General features: G+C 38.6%; 1 protein-coding gene across 1 annotated transcript in view; it reads left to right on the forward strand.

Annotated features, from left to right (window-relative positions):
- The first annotated feature begins 19,304 nt into the window (after positions 1-19,304).
- The window catches only part of LOC135257098 (leucine-rich repeat and fibronectin type-III domain-containing protein 5-like), a 48,691-nt gene continuing 47,831 nt past the window's right edge, over positions 19,305-20,164 (forward strand). Inside the window, exon 1 of the mRNA XM_064339526.1 lies at positions 19,305-20,017. The gene's annotated coding sequence lies outside the window, so the exon portion shown is untranslated. The remainder of the gene's footprint in view (positions 20,018-20,164) is intronic.

Here is a 20,164-nt window from a genome sequence, read left to right on the forward strand (position 1 = left end):
ACAAACCACAAACCACCTGTGCAGCACACAGGATTTTCACAGTGGCTTACTTTGCTATCAATAATGGACCACTACGTCTACCTTAATAAAGACAAACAATTTGTTATATGTTTGGTTTTTATGGTGTATGTGCAGGGTAAAATTCCCCATGAAAACCATAAATAATTATTGTTCACATCTTTCACAAAAATACCACTGGGAAATTGAAAGAGATGGCAGGAACAGAACATAAGAAACATACTGTTTTGATGCAAGCCATATGCTGTGCGGTGCAGAGGGTGAAACACTGGTCCTGCTACCTGAAGGTTGCAAGTTTGTTTCCCAGGTGGGCCACTGTCACTTTGCCCTTCAGCAAGGTGCTCAGCTTGAATTATTTCGGTAAATTCTCATCTGTATACAGTGAATGCATGCTACCGTATGCCGCTTCTGTCACATTGAAAGTGCAGTGGCTTGAGAAATAATGCAGAAACCAAAGGTGATGCGACAAGACCAGGTTTTTGAGTGCAAGAATGCAACTGCAACTGGTGCAAGCCATAATAAGGAGGTTGACTCTAGCTAGAACTACTGGCTTGACTGTTGATTATAAAAAAAGAAAACATTCTTGCAGTTAGTGCACGTGTCGCCACACTTTCATACTGGTCGTATTTGCCTGTTGCTAAATCAGTTTTATAGAACAACATTGTTCTTCTAGCTTTGTAATACATACTTGCTTTGACATATTTAACAGATATTATTTTAACAAAAGAATGTTTGCTGAATGCCTATATGAAAATGTAAATAAAAATATAAAAAACATTTAGTATAGTTTTGGCGCAATTTAAATAACTGATAGTACTGGCACAATTTAAAAATAACACTGTCTGTAAATGCTGAAAAATAATTTTCTGAGAGGACCACATTCAGTTGTATTCTTCTAGTCCAATGGCAACCTGTACAAACTAGGAAATACATCAAAATAAGAAGAAGAAGAAGAAGAAGAAATAATAACGAGAAGAAGAAACGTCATTGATAGATAGTTTGCTGATAATTAGTTTGTGATTGTTAATTAAACAAAATGAAAGCAGGGAAGCTCTCATTAAAATAAATTCATGCAGTTCATTTACATAAAACTTAAAACATCATACTGGCTTGTTCACAATTGTGGCTTAAGTTATTTTTATCCAAACTCAATTTGAAAGCATTTTTCCACTTGCTCAAGATTTGTTTGCTTGGCTGTATGCTAGATTGTGCATTTACAAGAAAATAGGCTCTTAAAAATAACTTTAAAAATAAACCCATACAGAACAGACTTTATTGAGGAATGACATGATTTGAGAAGAAACATTGTGAGGATGGGCCATATGCAGTCATTAAAGAAAACAACTCTTGAATGTTGTCTGTTGGAACTGGTAATTTATAAAGCTCTCGATTAAATAAAGGAGTCTTACCTTGTTTGGCATTCAGACTAATGAGTGGTAATGCATAAACACCCATTGTCTACTTGACTCTGTCTGCTACGGATAATTGCCTATTGGAATGTCTAAACTATAAACTCATTAATGTTCATGTTTCATTATACAAACTAACACATTTATGGATAGCACCAGTATGTGAGCATTTTAAACTGAAGATAGCACCCACAGCTGCAGTGAAGCCGCAGAAAACAAGTGTTTGTTCTTGGTACATTATTGGAATACATTAAATTGTGCAGTATATATAGCTGGGTATATTGCTGAACACGTTTGGTGAGTAGGGTCTATCAATCTATCAGTGTAATTAAAAAACTAGCAATATTTATTTCTCTCTATATCTGTATGATGAGGTGCATACATGAAATTTCTAGAATATAAATGCCATCATGGGTCTAGTTGTAGTGAAGGGAGAGTATTTTTACTAATGCTCAATAAGAGTATTTCCATCAAGATCCAAGAGTACTGACAAGTTCCCAGCCAGCAGCTACCATATTGGGACCATTAACTTATAAATGCCACTGTCTCTTCAATGTCAAATAATGAGAAAAGAGAGAGCGAGAGAGAGAGAGAGAGTATATATATATATATATATGTGTGTGTGTGTGTGTGTGTGTGCGTATCAAAAACATTAAGTTGTTTTGATGCTACATCACAATTTGCAATGGTTTAAGCAGTTTACTAAATTATTCTGGATGATAGCATCAGCCAATTAATTTTGAAATAAACTGGCTACTATTGAACACCAAGTTGCTATAGATGTCTTTAACCTGTTTTGAACAAATGAGCTTGCCAGTTTGGGCAGACTGTTAAGTTACATAGCTGAAAACATATTCATAGTGAAGGCCTTTGGTGCAAAACAAAAAGGATAAAATGTCAAACCCACACAAATTGCTATAACAAGTTTTTATCACTACACTAATGGTTTTCTGGAAAGCCACAGCCTTTGATGCCCATCAGAACAAAATCAGACTGAAATGCAGCAGATTAAATGCTTGAAGAGAATCGGGCCACACTAGCTTTATGGTGTTTATCAGGCGTCTTCTTTCTTATTTTTTGTCACATCTCTTGATAACAGACGACAGACATAGGCTCCCATGTTCCTGACCTCTTCACAACTGAACTGTACATTTTCACCCTTAAACAAAACAAACAATAGCAGTGAAATTCCTCGATAAGCATTATGTACAATTTAAAGCCTCTGTACTTATGCCAGAAAGATTTCCTTTGAGTGTGCGTTCCTTTCATTTCCCATTGTATTTTGGGTGACTGCTAATTGCCTGCAACCTGCTCACAGCTTTTGCTAACACATTGTCTTTGTTGTCCTGTACACAATACATAGGGCACACATTGCTTATTGTGAGCTCTAAAACAGCCTCATATGAAGAGATGATAAAAATTTACATGGATGGTGGATGGACAGAGCATTGTGATGCCATGCTGTCTTATGAAGCTTTTAATAGTCTTGCAATCCTAATCACTCTGTGCCTTCTTCTTTAGCACTCCTGGCCTTAAATTGAAGCATGAGGGTCTTAACAAGTATACAGCTCAAAGGATTGATTCCTGCCATGACCTACATTTAGGGATTGATTACTGTTAATGCGTTCACTTTGAGAAAATATAAATACGAAATCCTTAGAACAAGGTTTTAAAACAAGGAGATCACTGGACTGGGGGTGTGATTGAGATTGTGTTAGTGTGTGTGTGTGTGTGTTTGTGTGTGGGGGGGATTGCATGGTCCTCCCTTTCAGCCACTAGCCACCCCTTTCTCTCTGCCTATGAATAGCACAGATTTCAAGTTATTATTGTTTACATTTGCATTATTAAAAAGTGTGACAACTTTCAGAATTATCAGTGACCATCGGTAGGTGATTTATTTTTGTATCACCCAGTGCAGTTCTCTTTCATCTAAACAATGTTCAACTGAATTGAGTGAGATCAATGTAACCATTAGACACCACTTTTTGCCTTTTCACAAAATTTTCTATACAGATTATTTCATTTTTAATCCCTTATTCTAAATGCCCAAATGAAAATGTGTCATGTAAGATGTACATTTAAGTTTGTGCCTGTGTATGTTGTTTTTTACAAGCCGCATTTTCCTTTGGGGACTTTGGGGATTGATGGTACTGAATGGAAACCCCTCTAAATGTATATGTTAATGCTACTAAGTCACCAATGCCTTGGAGTATTGAATAATGTTTATTTTTTTATAACAGTTTTTGCACCTCCCACAGTCCTATGACGTGCAGGTTAGGTGAATTGGGGAGTCTAAATTGCTCCTAGCTGTGAGTGCACGGTGTGTCTGCCCTGTGATGGACTAGCAAACTGTCCAGGGAGTATTCCTGCCTCTCGCCCAATGCATGCTGGGATAAGCTCCAGCACCTCCCGCGACCCTTCCCAGGAATAAGCAGGTATAGATTATGGATTGAGGCGATGCAATGTTAACTCTAATCTAAGCAAATACAGTACACATTTTTTTAAAACAACTGCGTATCTGCTGTGAGAACACTCGTATCTCAGATGTTTACAAGGCCAGCAGTCAATGCACAAAAGTATTTCTGACTCAAGTCAGGATGGAGTACAAAATTAGGCAAATTGCAATTACAAAAACATACACCATAATTGATAGCATAGTTTGTGTGCACAAACAAAACAAAACACTTGCTTGTATTTGGGCCCACTCCTTTTTCCACTCCTATTTGCTTTTTTCTCTGTCAGCCAATTTTGTTTGCATTTTGTGTACTGCTATCTTTTTTTAACTTTCTAATCATAGATATCTTCTGCTGGCTGCATTCCCACCATCTTTAACTCAACGCCTCTGAGTTGGACCTCCTCTTCTTCCCCTGCTCCTTCAACACCCTGATGTTAAATCTTCCTTTTCTCTGGCTCCAGTTCTCGTCTGTAACAATGGACAAACATTTGTTCATTCCAACAGTATAATAACACATCTTCTGAAAGCTCTCTCTCTCTCCATATGTATATAAATATTAAAATAAGTATTTTATGCGCTTTAGTTCCATCGTGTAGAAATTACTGCACTTATACATAGCTCCCCCATTTCAGGGCATCATGATGTTTGGGAGAAATGACTTCACGTGTGGTTCTGTTTATTCAGGTGTGTTCGATTGCTTCCTTTGTGCATGTATAAGACAGCTTTCAGCATCTAGTCTTGATTCTTGGCTTCTGATGTCCTCTGGAGTGTGTTATTGGTGTTTGCGAACATGAGGGCCAGAATTCATCCATCCATGTATTATCTATACCTGCTTATTCTGGGCAGGGTTGCGGAGGACCAGAAATGCCACATGTAAATTGTTTGATTACAAATCTAAAATTGTGGAGTACAGATCCATATAAAGAAAAAATATATATTTGTCCCAACTTTTCTGGAAACATTATGGAACCACTCTATGTATATTTACATATATCTACTCTCTCATTTTCTCCATGACATTGAAGAGACAGTGACTTTTAAAAGTTAATGGACCCAATATGGTAGCTGCTGGCCTGGAACTTATCAGTGAATTTTGACAGGTGCACAGTAAACAAACCTACTCATAATTTTCACTGTATAATTTGTGAGGGCACAGCCAGACTACTGACAGTTGTGCTTCACACATTTTTATTTTTTTCTTCAGTAACATCACCCTGTGGACGTTCCATATCCATTTCAGGGCACCAGCATAACCCACTCCAATCTGCTGCATAAAGCGCACATGAATCACACCTTTATATTTAATCAGTAGACACTATTAATTGGATGTTTCAGTGAGAAAAATAAGAGTGTACCTCATGATTTAGATTACAATTAAAATAATTTGCTTCTTATTTAATCATGGTCTTTGAGGTGCTCTCCCCAATGGTCACATGGGTTAAAGAGCCTTTGCCCTCCAATAGAGTGTGGCATAGAATGGTTATGTTGGTGTTTACATCTAGTACATTTGTAAGGTTTTCAAACAAACTTTGAGATAAATGAAGAACTGATTTCCTCCATGGTGTCACTGCTTCCCCAGTGTAATGTTACCCCCCTTAAATATTGTACAGGCTACAGTATACCTTGGATCTGCCGATTAAATTACACACATTTTCTTTTCTGACTTACTAAATGAGTGAATAACCTACATTTTTTTTGTTGCAATAACCTCACTACGTTGAAATATTTGTTATAGCCCAGCACACTACCACAACGTTATATCAAATGCATAAACCATAGAAAAACAAATCAGCTTCCCTCAGAGCTGGATAGATCATAGACTTTGAAACCAATAATTTCCTTTGTACAATCTATTTTTACGTTTATTGGTAACAAGCAAGCTTGAGCATCATGACCGGCGGTGGCTATGGGCAGGGGTGGGTGTGTCTTGCTCACCCAATCAAAAGTTAAGAAAAATAAAAAAATAAAAATTCTCGTGTAGCACAGAAAATACCAGTAGCAGTGTTTTGTGCAGCGACAGGTTGAAACAGCTACTGCCAGTTGATTTAATTAGCGGTATTAATGTGACGAGAAGCGCTTTGTCATTTGAATGACCCCCCCCCCCATCCCCGGTCGACCACGCTGGATGACACCAACCCTAGTGATGCCACTGCGCCCAAGTTGCCCACCTATTATTTCTACCTGCCCACCCTAATATAGCAGGCTAAAACTAGCCCTGTTGAGCATATGAAAGGAAAGGTACAAAATCACCCTCATGTTTGGAAAGTTCTTTCTAAGGTGAACCCTGTTTGAGAGTGATATTTTCAGTGCACAATTTGTTGTGGAAAAAGTTGCGTGTGAAGCTACTAGGGGTGGAGGGAGTTCTATGCCTATCATTTCTATAACTACAGCGCCCACAGTTATTCATCCCCACCCTAAATGCTGTATGAACTTCTTCACACGATTGCAGTGAATGAATTTCCTGTGGTTATATGTGCAAAATTAGTTTCAATAGTGCTTGTTGGGAAGTCCGCATCAAAGTGCTAATCACACGGGGTAAAGCCCTGGGACAATACATTCACACCTTAGTAAAAGCACCTGTGAGGCAGGGGTTTTTGTGAAGAAAATGGCACAGACCACCTGCATTTCTTCAGAGTCCTTTTTTCAAATTTATTTTAATTTATTTTAAACCCCAAATATTTAGGAAAGTTGTGGAAGGAGAAGGATATAGCACTTATGGCTCTGGAGTAATTTAGATTTTGAAGTCCCCAAAGCCAGATGGTTTCACCCTGGCCAATCTAGTATTATAGGTAACTCTCACTCATTGTCTCTCTGTGTGTATGTGTGTGTCTAATTTACAAACTTGATGCTGACATCTGAGCGAATCACATTAAAGAGGTGGGAAAAAAGATCTGAATCCGAATAACATTGGCCAAATTCCGGAGGAGAAAACATTCGGAGAGAGGCCATTATTTGAGTGTTGCCGAATATGGTATTAGTATTCGGCACCATCCCTATAAGCTACATTTTGAAATCCAGTGAAGGGTCAGACGATGTTGCCTGAGGGAATGTCGCCCTGTCTCTATATACATATATTCTTCTTTCTACCCCCATTTTAGTATAATTAATAACGTAAAGGTACAAGTGGGTTCAAACTGGGGACTACAGATGCTGTAAAATATATGCATTCATATACTGTATGTCGCTGTGGCTAAAAGCATCTGCAAAGTCTGTCTCTGTATGCGTTTGTGTGTGTGCAAAGATTTATATGGTTTCACTACTCTGATGAGTATGAATTAGGCTCTTTGAGAGAAGGTTTGAATCTTAAGAAATCTTCCCAGCGGCGAGTACGTGTCGTTTGAAGTAAAGTAGACATACACAGAGCTCTAGCAGTTGTCAAAAATCTGTGCTGAAGAGTAGACTGATATTCAGGTTAGGGCTGAACAATTTCACTTCCTGTCTTTTGAGGCTTTAAGCAAATGTAAACATTTCACTTGAAACAGTTTTTTTTTGATTAATTTCCTTAGTTTTTTGCAGCAGAAGGTTTAAAATAATAAAAAAGGTTTAAAATAATTACACACATAATAATGGGATTATTATGCGTGTAACCTTCACTGGAAATTACTACCAAATAAAATTCAAAACATCACCCTAATACAAATATTAGATTGTATGGTAGTAATTCAAATGTTTAAATCATGTTCTCTATAACATTACACTACAGTACAGTATACCACCATAGTTTGGGAGGGACATGAGAAATGTCCCTCCCAAACACAGCCTACTGTCCCAAACATACTGTGCCTGTAAGCCCACATTCAATACCATGACAATTGCCTGCTGTGACACAAAGTCACCATTTAACAACCCACCACATTACCCCATTACTTTCCACAAGTAATCGACCTCACATAAGAAACTTTGAATAACTCTGTCACACGCCAGTGCAACACCATTGGGAGGAAGCTGCAGCAGTTCTGGATTTGCATCGTTGGTTGCCTCATGGACAGAGAGAGAGCACACACCCACGAAACACGAAATGTAATAAACAAACATCTTCACCCTTCCCCCTCACGGGTTCCAGGAGAAAACAATAAACTACAAACTAAAAAAGAAAGAAAAAAGAAAGTAAAACAGAGCGGCTACTTTTCAGTGGCAGATTACTTTCTCTGTCTTGTAGTGCTCTGACAAACTAAACTAAACTAAATGAAACAAAACAAACCTCAAACATTCTCTTGATGTGTGCTCCCAGTCTTGGCCTCGAACTGTGGAGAACCTTTAAGCACCAGGGCTGATTAGTTAATGCAACCCAGGTGCGTGTGCTCTCTCCACCAGCCGGCGCAGCAGCGACCAATCCGCTTCTCCGGCGTACTTAATGCTGCACTCTAATTTACAAAATGTATTTCACTTTCACGAATCAAATGTAATGGAACCTCCCATTAATAAGAAAAACAGAAATCACATTTGTTCCATTTGTACTTCATAAAGACATGCTCCTATTGTGAGGTGGTGGCACCTCTCACTCTGATTTCTGTGGGTTAATTGACCCTGACGAGGGGCAGGTGTGTGAGTGCTATGGTGAGGTGATGGCACCTCACAGGCATTTGCTCTGAGCTAATTGTCCCTGATGAGGGTCAGGTGTGGGAGGCCTATATCTAGCCCCTGATTTCTGGGGTTCAGCGCAGACTCATTGTTTGTCAGACTCTTGGTGTGTAGGGGTGTGAGAATCGGCAGAAGTTACCGTGTTGATCCTATCTGCCAGATTATAGATTTGCATGCCATTAGATGTTTACAGTGAGTTCGATCGAGACTGCATTGTCTGAACTCATCTTTATTATCAGCTGAAATGTAGAGGACAGTTTGCCCCTTTCGTCTCATTGTATGTTTTGTCCTTGTTCTTCCAGTTATCTTTCGCTGGAGATCCCTTCTTGTTCTACCGCCAGGCTGCGAGTGTCCTTTTTCTTTTGTAAGTGACTCCACTCTGTTTTTCTAGTGGGGGTTTTCTTTCTGGGTAGCTACGCTGCGGCGGTGTTTCATTTCTTTTAGTTTTCTGAGCCCGCTGACAGAAGTTTCAGTGAGTGGAGGGAGTGATTACTTAGCTCTTTATTATTTGGTTTTTCCCCTTCCCTTTCTATCGCTCGGCGATTTTGTGGTTACCCCTCAGGGTTAACTTTTTAGATCCCCTTGGTCCGCAATTGCGTCCCACCCTCCTCAACCGTGACACCTATATAACACAAAACCTAATGGAAAACTCACTTAAACCGTAACAGTTACTCGATATTACTATAGGTTTACATTTTAAAGTTACACTATTTTAAAGTTGTTACACTGGCCGAATGAAACACTTTTTGAGAACGCATTATAATTCTGACATGCACTACATTTCCAAAGGTTTATGCACACCCATTTGTACTTGTTGAACATCTCATTACAAAACCACGGGCATTAACCTGAAGTTGGACCCCTTGTGGTGCTGTAACAGCCTCCACTCTTCTGGAAAGGCTTTCCAGTAGATTTTGGAACATGGCTGGGGGAATTTGCTTCCATTCAGCCACAAGAGCATTACTGAAGTTAGGCACTGATAGGGGATGTAAGACCTGGCTCGCAGTCAGCATTCCACATCAACCCAAAGGTCTTTGATAGGGTAGAGGTCAAGGTTCTGTGCAGGCCAGTCAAGTTCTTCCCCATTAAACTCAGCAAACCATTTATTTGTAGACCTTGCTTTGTGCAGAGGGGCATTGTCATTCTGAAACAGGAAAGGGCCTTCCCCGAACAGTTGCCACAAAGTTGGAGGCACACGATTCTCTAGAATGTCATTATAGATTTCAATTCACTGGAACCAAGGTGCCTAGCCCAAACCATGATAAACAGTCCCAGATTATTGCAAACTAGCACTGAGATTGGCTTTGAAACGGTGGAGATACTGAGGTTCAAAAATTGCTGTTATACATGGGTGAGCTGACCAGCACAAACACACCATGCTCACATCAGTCTAATACTAAAATTCTGCCGCTTGTCTTGTAGTTCTTGTCCTTTTTATCCCCTCTCCTGCTGGTGCTGCTGGTATTACTGAAACTGGAAAGCCCTGCACTCTCATTGGCTGCTGCACTAATGCCCATCCATTTTTCCCCTTATTTATGCCTTCACTCTGTCATCCCACAAGATCATCCTCTTCAGACATATTATCGCTTCAGTGTCCCTGCTCTCCCATTGCTACAGTTCCAATTCCTCTCATCCATTCTCCACTGTTGAAATATGAAAACTATTTTTTAACTCTTTAAAAGCATGCCTCTTAAACACAAATTATCTTTCTCATTTAATAATGCCTCTGTTCACAGCATTTTGAATATTTTAAATGTATGTCTTTTTACTTTAAAATACTGCATGATTATTTTACCATTTAACGGTATTTAATGTTTAAATTTTAAAATAACAAAGAAAAAAGTTGAAATTGCTGCCATGTTAACAATGATTCCCTTTTTAAAGTGCTGTTTAATAATTTTTATTTGTGCTCAATCCTGCAACTATCTCTATCAATTCAGGGGGATAGCAGGCAACCATGCACTCTTTTCAGAAATGTGTTATATTAGAATATTTCTTTTCACAGTAATGGCCAGCAGCTTCTACGCACACTGGGCAGGATTCAGTTAAACACACTTGTTTTCTACATCTCATATTCCTCAAATATTAAAGACAAAAGTGAAACATCTCTTCATTAAATCAAGTGTGATATTCCACAATTCACTATTTTTAACTTCTTTCTTTGGTTATATTAAATACTGCATGAGTCAAATCAAATGTCATCTGAAATTTTATTAGCAGTCCTTACTTGAACCAAGTAATTTATTTAACTAATTAGAAATTAAAGTATTATTGTGTCATATCATGTTTTCCTCATTGCATCAGATTAATGATTAATTTTTCAACATTGTTAAAACATTAACAGGCTGTGTCCACCTATTTAGTCTAAATTAAATTTAAGTGTCCAGGCAGAGGAATAAAAATGACTGCTGAATTTCTCTTGTAAGCTCCATGCATGGTGGAACAAAACTGATATTTCATTGTGAAACACTCTCAAAAGAGACAGACAGTGGTCACACCTTGCAGATATTAGCGCATACATTGAATGTTCTGTTAAACGAGCTCCCAGATAACCCAGCAAAGATTGAATGATACAATATGATGTACAGTGACTGCCACAATGAAACACTGGCACAGGCAGAAATCACAGCGATTTTGCTCAAAGCCATGAGAGGAATAGAAACATATTTAAAAAGAGGTGTGAGTGCACAAGTTGTATTTTATATGGGAAATATAGTTTTAATTGCTGGTTTAAATAACAATAAAGTTTTACAGTGAGGTTGGATTTTATGTTTAGTCCTTGTGTGGTCTCCTGGGACAACATCACATGTGAATAGATTGTTTCTACTTCAAAATGACTTACAAAGTCATTGCTTATGTTCTTTTCAAATGTATGAATTAACATAGTGTAGAGATGCTGAGAAAACAAAGCAGTTAACAATCTCTTATTTTCACCTGCCAGAAAGATTTTTTTTTGTTAATGACAAACCTATAGAATCATGAGAAAGGCATTGTTTGATTTAGAGGTGTATGATCACGTATGGAATTCCATATTCCCGGTATAATTTGTTCAGACTATTCTTTCAAATTCAGTAGCCACCATTTAACTATTGAGGACCATGTAATATATGCACAGTGGTTGCTGGTAAAGTTTAAGTTATCATGGCATCAAAAATGAAACCTTTTGACAACACCCCATTGTTACAGTGTGATTAGGAAACTTGAGTTAATTGTACATCACAGCAGTATATCAGTGATTGCTGGTCCAAGGCCATTGTACTGTGTGCATGTTTCATTTTATGCTATGGACAAACGAGGTGAGAAACCAATTTTATGTGAAATAAAGATGCAGTCTGTTTATGTGGTTTCATCGTGTACAGTGCAATCATCTAAGTCAGGCACAAGTACATTCTAGTCATTAACATAGCTATTAATGGCTCGCTAAAGGTATAATTATAAGCACATGCGTTACAAATACGAATAGTGGAAACCATAATATATTAATGCGTGTTCACGTAAAATGAACATTATATTGCATGTCACTTATGTAAATTCATCTTAATCAAGGTGTTGGCGTAATCATAAAAAAAATAACAACAGTAACTTTCAGGTCGAGTAGCTGGTGTGGGGCCCAGGAAGGAAATGGCATGAGAGATGCACCAGGGCCCTAATTCCGCTTCGAGCCACGGCCGCCTCATCGCTCGCCCTGGTCCCGCTGCTCTCCACTGCTCACACCGCAAAACAAACAGGTTCTGCCCTAAAAGCAACACATCTAATTAATATAAACAGGCAGCCCCTTGGAACAATGTACCGATGTGGCTGTGAGCTCAAGGCCCGATAATCAAGATAATCAAACCCATGCGCATTAATTAAGATGTGCATTAAGAGACCTTCATTGTTTCCAGCTGCTAATTTGTTCCATTCCGGCTGCCTAGAATCTATAATCTTTGCTGCTTTATCCCATTAGAACAAATGCATTCATGCGCACAGTGCTAAATATTGATGTTTTCAAAAGGGAAAAGGAGCAATATGTTGAGGACAAGTGCGGTTTTGAGCAAGATATGCTCTAAGACCAGTTTGTCTGTATCCTTCCTTAGGCTGGGGAGAAGGCGAGCAGTGAAAACTGTAATATTAAGATAAAAGTCAATTTATGATTCAGAGGGGAAATTGATTTTTTTATTTATTTTTTTTATGCAGTCAAATGATTTTCAAAGGAACCCCCAAAGGCTGTGTAATGCATTCAAAATATTTGAGGGACCACATACAAAATGTGTATAGTTCAAGTCCACAATACAAATCTTCAGTCTTCAGTCATTTCACCCATTTTATTACTAAGACTGAATATTCCACTTCTGACAGTGACAACACATTCTAAAATACATTGAATATTTAATCAACACATTGTGCCTGGTGAAAATATCAGCTTGGTTCCAGCCTGGTTTTCAGCTGGTCTAGCTGGTTTGAAGCTGATTTGGAGATGGTTGAGATACAGTGGCAACTATGCTGGCAAGACCATGTCCAGCTGGTGGGCCAGCTTGGTACAGAAATCAGACCAGATTCCAGCTAGCTGGAATTATCACAAGGGATCTGCACCCACAAGTCTCCCTAAAAACCCCTGTTCTGTTGCATTACTGAGCTACCTACCTATCTAAACTAGCTCAGATTACCTTACTAGCAAGAATGCAAAGTTGATGATAAGCTGTGAACTTAGGAAAATGTAGCAAGAAAACTTGCTGCCACATGTGAATTAATAACACCGATCTGCGGGGTGTTTCACGCAACCTTTTGGGTGACTTTTATTTTGAAATTGAATATATCCAAAGCTTCAAAGTTCATTGAAGAGATTCAAATTCTGACTGCAGCTGATGCCTCCTTGGCTGAAAAATGGGAATTTCAACCAGGACCGCTCACACATTTAGATTAAATATATGAATGAATATGCAATGTAATTATTTTGGTTTGGCGCTGAATGGACGTGCTTTAGGTACTTCTGTGCATGCACTAACCTATCAAACAGGGAGCATGATACATCTCCCCTACAAACAGGAGGAATATATATTTTTTAACCCAGTACCTAGAAGCAGGTTCAAACAACAGTTGGGAGCTGTTTGGTGGAGGGTGAGCGCAATTCTGTGAGCAGCAGCAAGCAAAGTATGCGAAGAGCAGCACAGGCAATGAGCAGCACTGGAAAGGTCTGACTCTTGGTTTAAAAAAGGGTCTCCATTAGGCATGTGTGCATATGATCGACTAAGTATGAGAACATATAGTGAGTATTAGACAATAAAACCCTCTCCTGAATCCCAGTGAGGTTTTATTATCTCTGATGCCAACCGAATCGTGGAAGGAACAGACGACATGGGGAAAGGGGGATTCGGGGTTTACAAAGTGAATTCTGTGCCATATGTGGAATAATACCTTTGACTTGTACAATCCAAAATCATAATGTATAGACAGCATTGCAATTAACAAAGTATTAACAAAGTATTACAATGGACAATTTTTAAAATAAATGTTATACCCTAGACATGCCAAAAATCTGAAATCTGAGGGGGCACGTTCCCCCTCAATTTTAATGGGCAGGACACCACTGTAGTCATCCAACCCCCCACTCCTCCAATTGTTGGGGTACTTTGATCCCACATGTAGTTCAGGAGTGTTCCAGTGGTCAGATGCAATGTCCCCCACCCCTCATCTGTTTAGATCCTTCAACAATATAGCCCAGGGAAAATTATGCAATAAAAAAGTTCAATTAAAAGTAAGACTGCTATAAAACAAACAAAGAATTAAGCTTCAGGGGATAACTTGGAAAGTCCCGTTAATACTGTTTCTTTGTTTTTAAGGTGGCCCTGAAGGTCCATTGAAATGTTTTATGTATGATACTACATACTGCTGTTGTTTTGTGTATTTGTTTGGTTTTTAACATGTTTCACAGGAAAAATCATTTTTAGAAAATCTCTTGGCAGAGGAACCTAACAGGGGTTTGCTCTTGGCTGCTTTGTCTGAAGCCAGCTCCTGCATTATTACAGTGGGGAATAGTGGTGTTTTTCCTGGGTGCAGTAAATTCCACACAATGCTGATTTAGCCTGTCACTTATCTGCACAAATTGAGCAAATGTATTAAAGGCATACTATGCAGAATTCCTTATTTTGCTGTGGTTTACAATCAAAGAAAACTCCTCTCATCCCACCTACTTGCCTCAGTTTTTATATTTTATATCCATATATCTATATGTGTGTGTGCATCTCAGTTTTTTGATAGTGGTCACAATTCCAAGGTAAACTCTGGTTTGTGAATGAATTCAATGAGCCCTGTTGGCTTGTTGTTTTGCTTCATCTGAATCATATGTATGACAGAGCATGGTTATTTTATTATATTTTCAAGGTAAAAAATACTGAATAGTATGCCTTTCAATGAATAGCTACTCAAGCAGGTAAAGTTTGTTTATTTAAATTATTTTAGTGGAAAACCAAATACTTTCCCAAATAGTATTTAAAAACTGCATTCCTTTAAACAAATACTTTTCTGGGAAACCAAATACTTTTTCAAATAGTATTTAGAGCCTTTAAAAAAAAAAAACATTAAGATACATACATACATACATACATCCATCCATTCATCCATCCATCCATTATCTATACCCGTGGTGCTGGAGCCTATCCCAGCGTGCATTGGGAAAGAGGCAGGAATACACCCTGGACAGGCCACCAATCTATCGTAGGGCACACACTTCACTCATACTCATACCTATGGGCAATGTAGGGTCTCCCATCGGCCTACCTGCATGTCTTTGGACTGTGGGAGTACCCAGAGGAAACCCACACGGACACAGGGAGAACATCCAAACTCCACACAGAAAGGCCCCGAACCGAGATTCAAATCCATGACAGTGCTACCCACTGCACCACCATGCCGCCCCAGAAAAATGTGGGTTCTTTTTCGAATATATTAGTTACATAAACACTGAGTAGTTTCGTGTTCATTATTACTCTACAGATGCCAGTAGTTTAATCACATGCTCTGAATCCGTACACGTATAATATCATAGTTAATGTTGTTATTATATGCAGATGTTGTGTATTGTGCTATATAAATTAGCATTATTAAACTTTTGGTGCAAAATTCTGTCGTCCTTCATATGACATTGAATATATAAAAAGCATCTTGGATAGTGAACATGGTTGGAAAATTAAATGGGTGGTGCATTTAGATCTATGATTTAGATGCAGTAACCAACAATATGCAATGTAATCAAAGAGCGACTTTGATGACATCGCCTCCCTTTCATTTTTGCTGCAGCTTGCCCTCTTCCGTTTACGCATTGGTAACAATACGGTCAAAATACGAAGTCAAAAATTATAGGTATTTCTTCTTCGTCTAATGTGTTCCCATGTGTCAATTTTTGAAGTTGTGTTATTTGGGACATGTACTGCAATATTTTTTGGATGAATCAGGGACATTTTGCATCACTGCTTAGTCTCTGTATCTCACGCTTAGAGGACGACTGGACTTCATGTCACTACTGCACAGTCTCTCGCTCAAATTTGTAAAACATGGCAGCCTCCACAAACTGCACTCCCTGGGCTTAAAAAACACTTATCACCGAGCCCATGGATAGTCAATATGTGATGTCACAGTAAGGTTGTCCATATTTTTTCTACAGTCTATGTATCGAACTCGCTAAAGCAGGGGTCCACAATCTTATCCAGAAAGGGCCAGTGTGGCTGCAAGCTTTTGTTTCAACCAAGCTGTAACACACCTTACTATACGAATCAGCCACTAAGGACCTTGATTAGTAGAATCAGGTGTGTTACTGCTTGGCTGAAATAAAAGCCTGCACCCAAACCAGCCTTTTCTGGATAGGATTGAGAACCTTTTCGCAAGCACGTTGAAGTGAAAAAGCACCCCCCCCCCAAATTTTATGAATTATAAAAAAAATTAAAAAAAACTTTCAGGCAAATACAAAGATAATATGTTAAATAAAATTCTAAATTATTTAAATACAATAACAGCACAAAGTAAATTGCGGTAAATTGAAAGCCCAGACCAAATTTCATTTTATGATATAATCTCTGTACACTAATATTTAACACACAGTACTGGGGCAGTGATTGGTTGTTTTTCTTCTGTGAAAATAAAATATGTATTTCAAATCAATGACCACTATGAGGTAAAGCTTCAGACTGTCTGCTTGTATTTCAGGTAGCTGTTTTGGTCATGTTGAACTGTAGGATTAGAACAATGGCATTCAATGTGTCAAATGTTCAGGTCAGCATTATTGGGATAGCACGTTTTGGGACAAATGACTGTAAGGTGTTTCATATGGCCCACTGCTACTGCTACTGCTTCGTGTATGTTACTCCGATTCATCTGTAGATTTTGTTCAAGGGGGTTCAAAAAATATTGTATTTTAAAAAGTGTTTTAATTATGTCTTTCTTGCTAACACAGCAGAACCAGGTCACCTTTTTAATAGGATTTGAGTGTGTATGGAGGACTCCCCATCACTCATGCACAGTGTGGGACATACAGTGAGCTCCATAATGTTTGGGACAAACACATATTTTGTCTTGATTTGACTCTTTACTCCACAATTTTGTAATCAAGCAATTCACATGTGGTTAAAGTGGTCCTTTAGGATCAGGTCAGGTAGGCAATATCAGCTGATCTGAGGCTATAGGTGAAAGTGTACTTGTCAAGGAGTTTATTAAGGGCTTTGGGTTGGTTGCTGAAGGCTTGAGTTTGTAGTATGCTATTTAAATCAGTGTTCAATCAAGTTTTTGGAGCACAAGGGGACATTGGAGGACACTTATTATTTTGTTTATTTACTACAAACCAAGCTATGCAACAACCACATGTAGCCTATGATTCATGTGAAAGAAATTTAAGTAAACGTAAAAGTAAATGTATCCCAATACAAATGGGAAGCACAACCAGGCTTCTACATTCAGTATTGGAAGTTGACATTTTGAGGATAAGTGCTATCAATCAATATTGACCATCATTGTATTTACTTTTACCATGCAATAAATGTCAGATTTTTTTTTTTTTTTTACAAATTTAATTTCCATGCTACATTTTCTACCTGAGCATTTGCCCTTGTACCAATTAGCAGGAATATGGCTTCAAAAATAAGTTAAAATTGATGGAGCCACTATATCTGAGCTATACTCAATGGGCTTCATTCACGAAACATGTGTATGATCATATGTGATCGTAAACTGTGTGTAAGAATGTTTCCAAATACATTTTGGCATTCATAATTTTTTTTCTTATCTGTATTTGTATAGGGCTGTTTTCTAATCACATGAACAGGGTTGCACCAAAAATGTCTGCACATGTCATGAATCCAATATTAGTTTTCCGTAGGAAGATTTTTAAGAACACAAGTAAGAATAATTAAAGAAAAGTTTTGTGAATGAGGCCCAATGTTCATACAATGTTGATTAAATTTAGCCATTTCAATGTTGAAAATGAACTCTCTATCACTGTTGATTCAACAAAATTCTTCTCATCATTGACATTGTGGCAGGTAGCTATTCAATTTATTCAGTGTAGATTTCTCAAACTCACCCAAAAAAGAACAAATTTGACCATAATTCAATGTTGAATTAACAGCTTTTGCTATCTGGGTAGTCATTGTGTACTCACATTTTAATCAGTATTCACATTTATTTTTTTTTATTAATATTGTTATATTCTGAACATGTGACAGGTCATCTGCCCAAATCCCACCCCCAAAAACTAATATCTGCCAAATAAATCAATATAGATGGTAATTACAGTAATTACATATATTCGAATGTAGATGGTAGTGGGATTTAAAAAACAAAAACAAAAAAAAAACCTTGGCTAGCCCTAATCTAGCCACATCACAGCAGTCTACTCAATGTTTGGTGGCATTCTGAATTTTCTCACAGCCATACGTGATCACCCACCTGGTAGTTAGTTAGCGTGAGTTGTTATTAGATGATCCACGCCAACCAGTTGGAGCACTAACGACATTAGCTTAAAACCAAACCAGTTGGCTATTTGGACAGTTGGGGTCTGACAGTAAAAGCGGATTATCCCTTCTAAACTGAAACAAAGGCAGAAAACACGTATCTGCCAATCATCAAAGTGCACCTCTACACTTACAACAGAACTTTTAGCAGTCGAAATGGAGTCCCGAAAAGATATCAATATGACTTATTTGTGTTTGTTTATCACATAACCATGGGCGCGGGTAGCCTACTCGAAGATGAAAAAATGAAGCAAATAATACGCCGCAGTCAACAAGGGAAGCGAAAGCTGTTAAAATTAATTCCCTGAATACAAGTTCTGTCGGTTACTGCAGTAGATTTAAGTCCTTAATTAAAGACAAACCAGGTTTCCCCTTTCCAGATTATTTTCCCGGTTTCCTGTAGCCTATTTATAAGCGATCGACTTCATATCGTCATGTAGGATACACCTATGCCTTTGTTAGGCTACTCCCGTAAGTTTAGCATATCTCTTATGCTTCTGTAAATGCAAAACCATAATTAAAGTTGTACATTAGTTAGTTATTATACAATAACAATCATCAAAAAATAAAATGGACATATCATTAGGAACCAGCTTTTTTGTCAGTTGACAGCATAAAACCGTTGAGATCAAATGTCATTCTGTTTGATGCAGTCCGTGCCTTTCTCTTTTTCCGATTGACAGTACGTACATCGGCTTGTCACAGATTTCAGTCTTTACCGGTATATCTTCGTCAAGCTCCTGTAACAACAGTAGCTGACGCGGAGAATGCTGTAGAATTAATTCCGATGGACATTTGTAATAATAGTGGGTTGGGGTTGTGCTGACGTAGTTCATGGATGTTATCCGTGTTATTTTTTACGCCCAGTTACTCCATCTCGAAGAACTGGACGAGTATTCGCTCCTGGTAGGGATGTGAGTAGGTGGATGCACACAAGGAGAGGACTAGAGACCAGACCTTTCTCCGCGACTTGGTTGGAGGGCATGCGAATGTGGCACACAGTGGATTAATTTGGTGTGAATCAGGGGGCGTGTGGTAGGTGCATCATTGCAAAGACCTACATCTACATGCTTGAATTTGATCTGCATTCACGTCTGAGACACTTGGTGGCTGTCAGCACAGATACGTTTTCTCTGCTAAACAGTGCCGGGTGCATTTAACGCAGAGGAAAGCTTCCGTAATACTTAGGAGAGATTGCTAGGCAGCGGTTGAAGGATTTTCGTCTGCTGCGCTTCGAACGGAAAGGCTAGTACCAGTTTTCAGTGAAGGGATTCTGGAGACGCGCTTTTGGAATTTGATGTTATTTTTGTACTGGTGGACCTGGATTTTATAACGGGCATTTGTGGATAGAAAAGGCATCGCCGAATTTAAACCTATGGCATATCACCAGGGTGCTGCGGGGGAGATATGCACGGTGGGGTTGTGCGGAAAGAAAACCAGCGCACCGTGTATTGACACAATTTAGTCGAAATCCGATGGAAAGAAACAACAGTGAAAATGGGAAAATATGAGGAGTGAGAACACTGGATTCCCCTGAGGCTCAGTACTCGGAGTAGGGCTGATGTTCCTTCTACAAGGTAAACTTTCATCATTTCACACGCACACGCACGCACACACACGCTTCGCGTGCATTTTGTGGTCAGTAACCTATAGCCTACGCGTAATTTCGAAAGTAGCGCGATGGTTTTCCGTTTTTTACACACAAACGAAATCGCTGTTTGAAA

The sequence above is a fragment of the Anguilla rostrata genome, chromosome 6 (assembly GCF_018555375.3).
Source record: "Anguilla rostrata isolate EN2019 chromosome 6, ASM1855537v3, whole genome shotgun sequence".
Classification (NCBI taxonomy): Eukaryota; Metazoa; Chordata; class Actinopteri; order Anguilliformes; family Anguillidae; genus Anguilla; species Anguilla rostrata.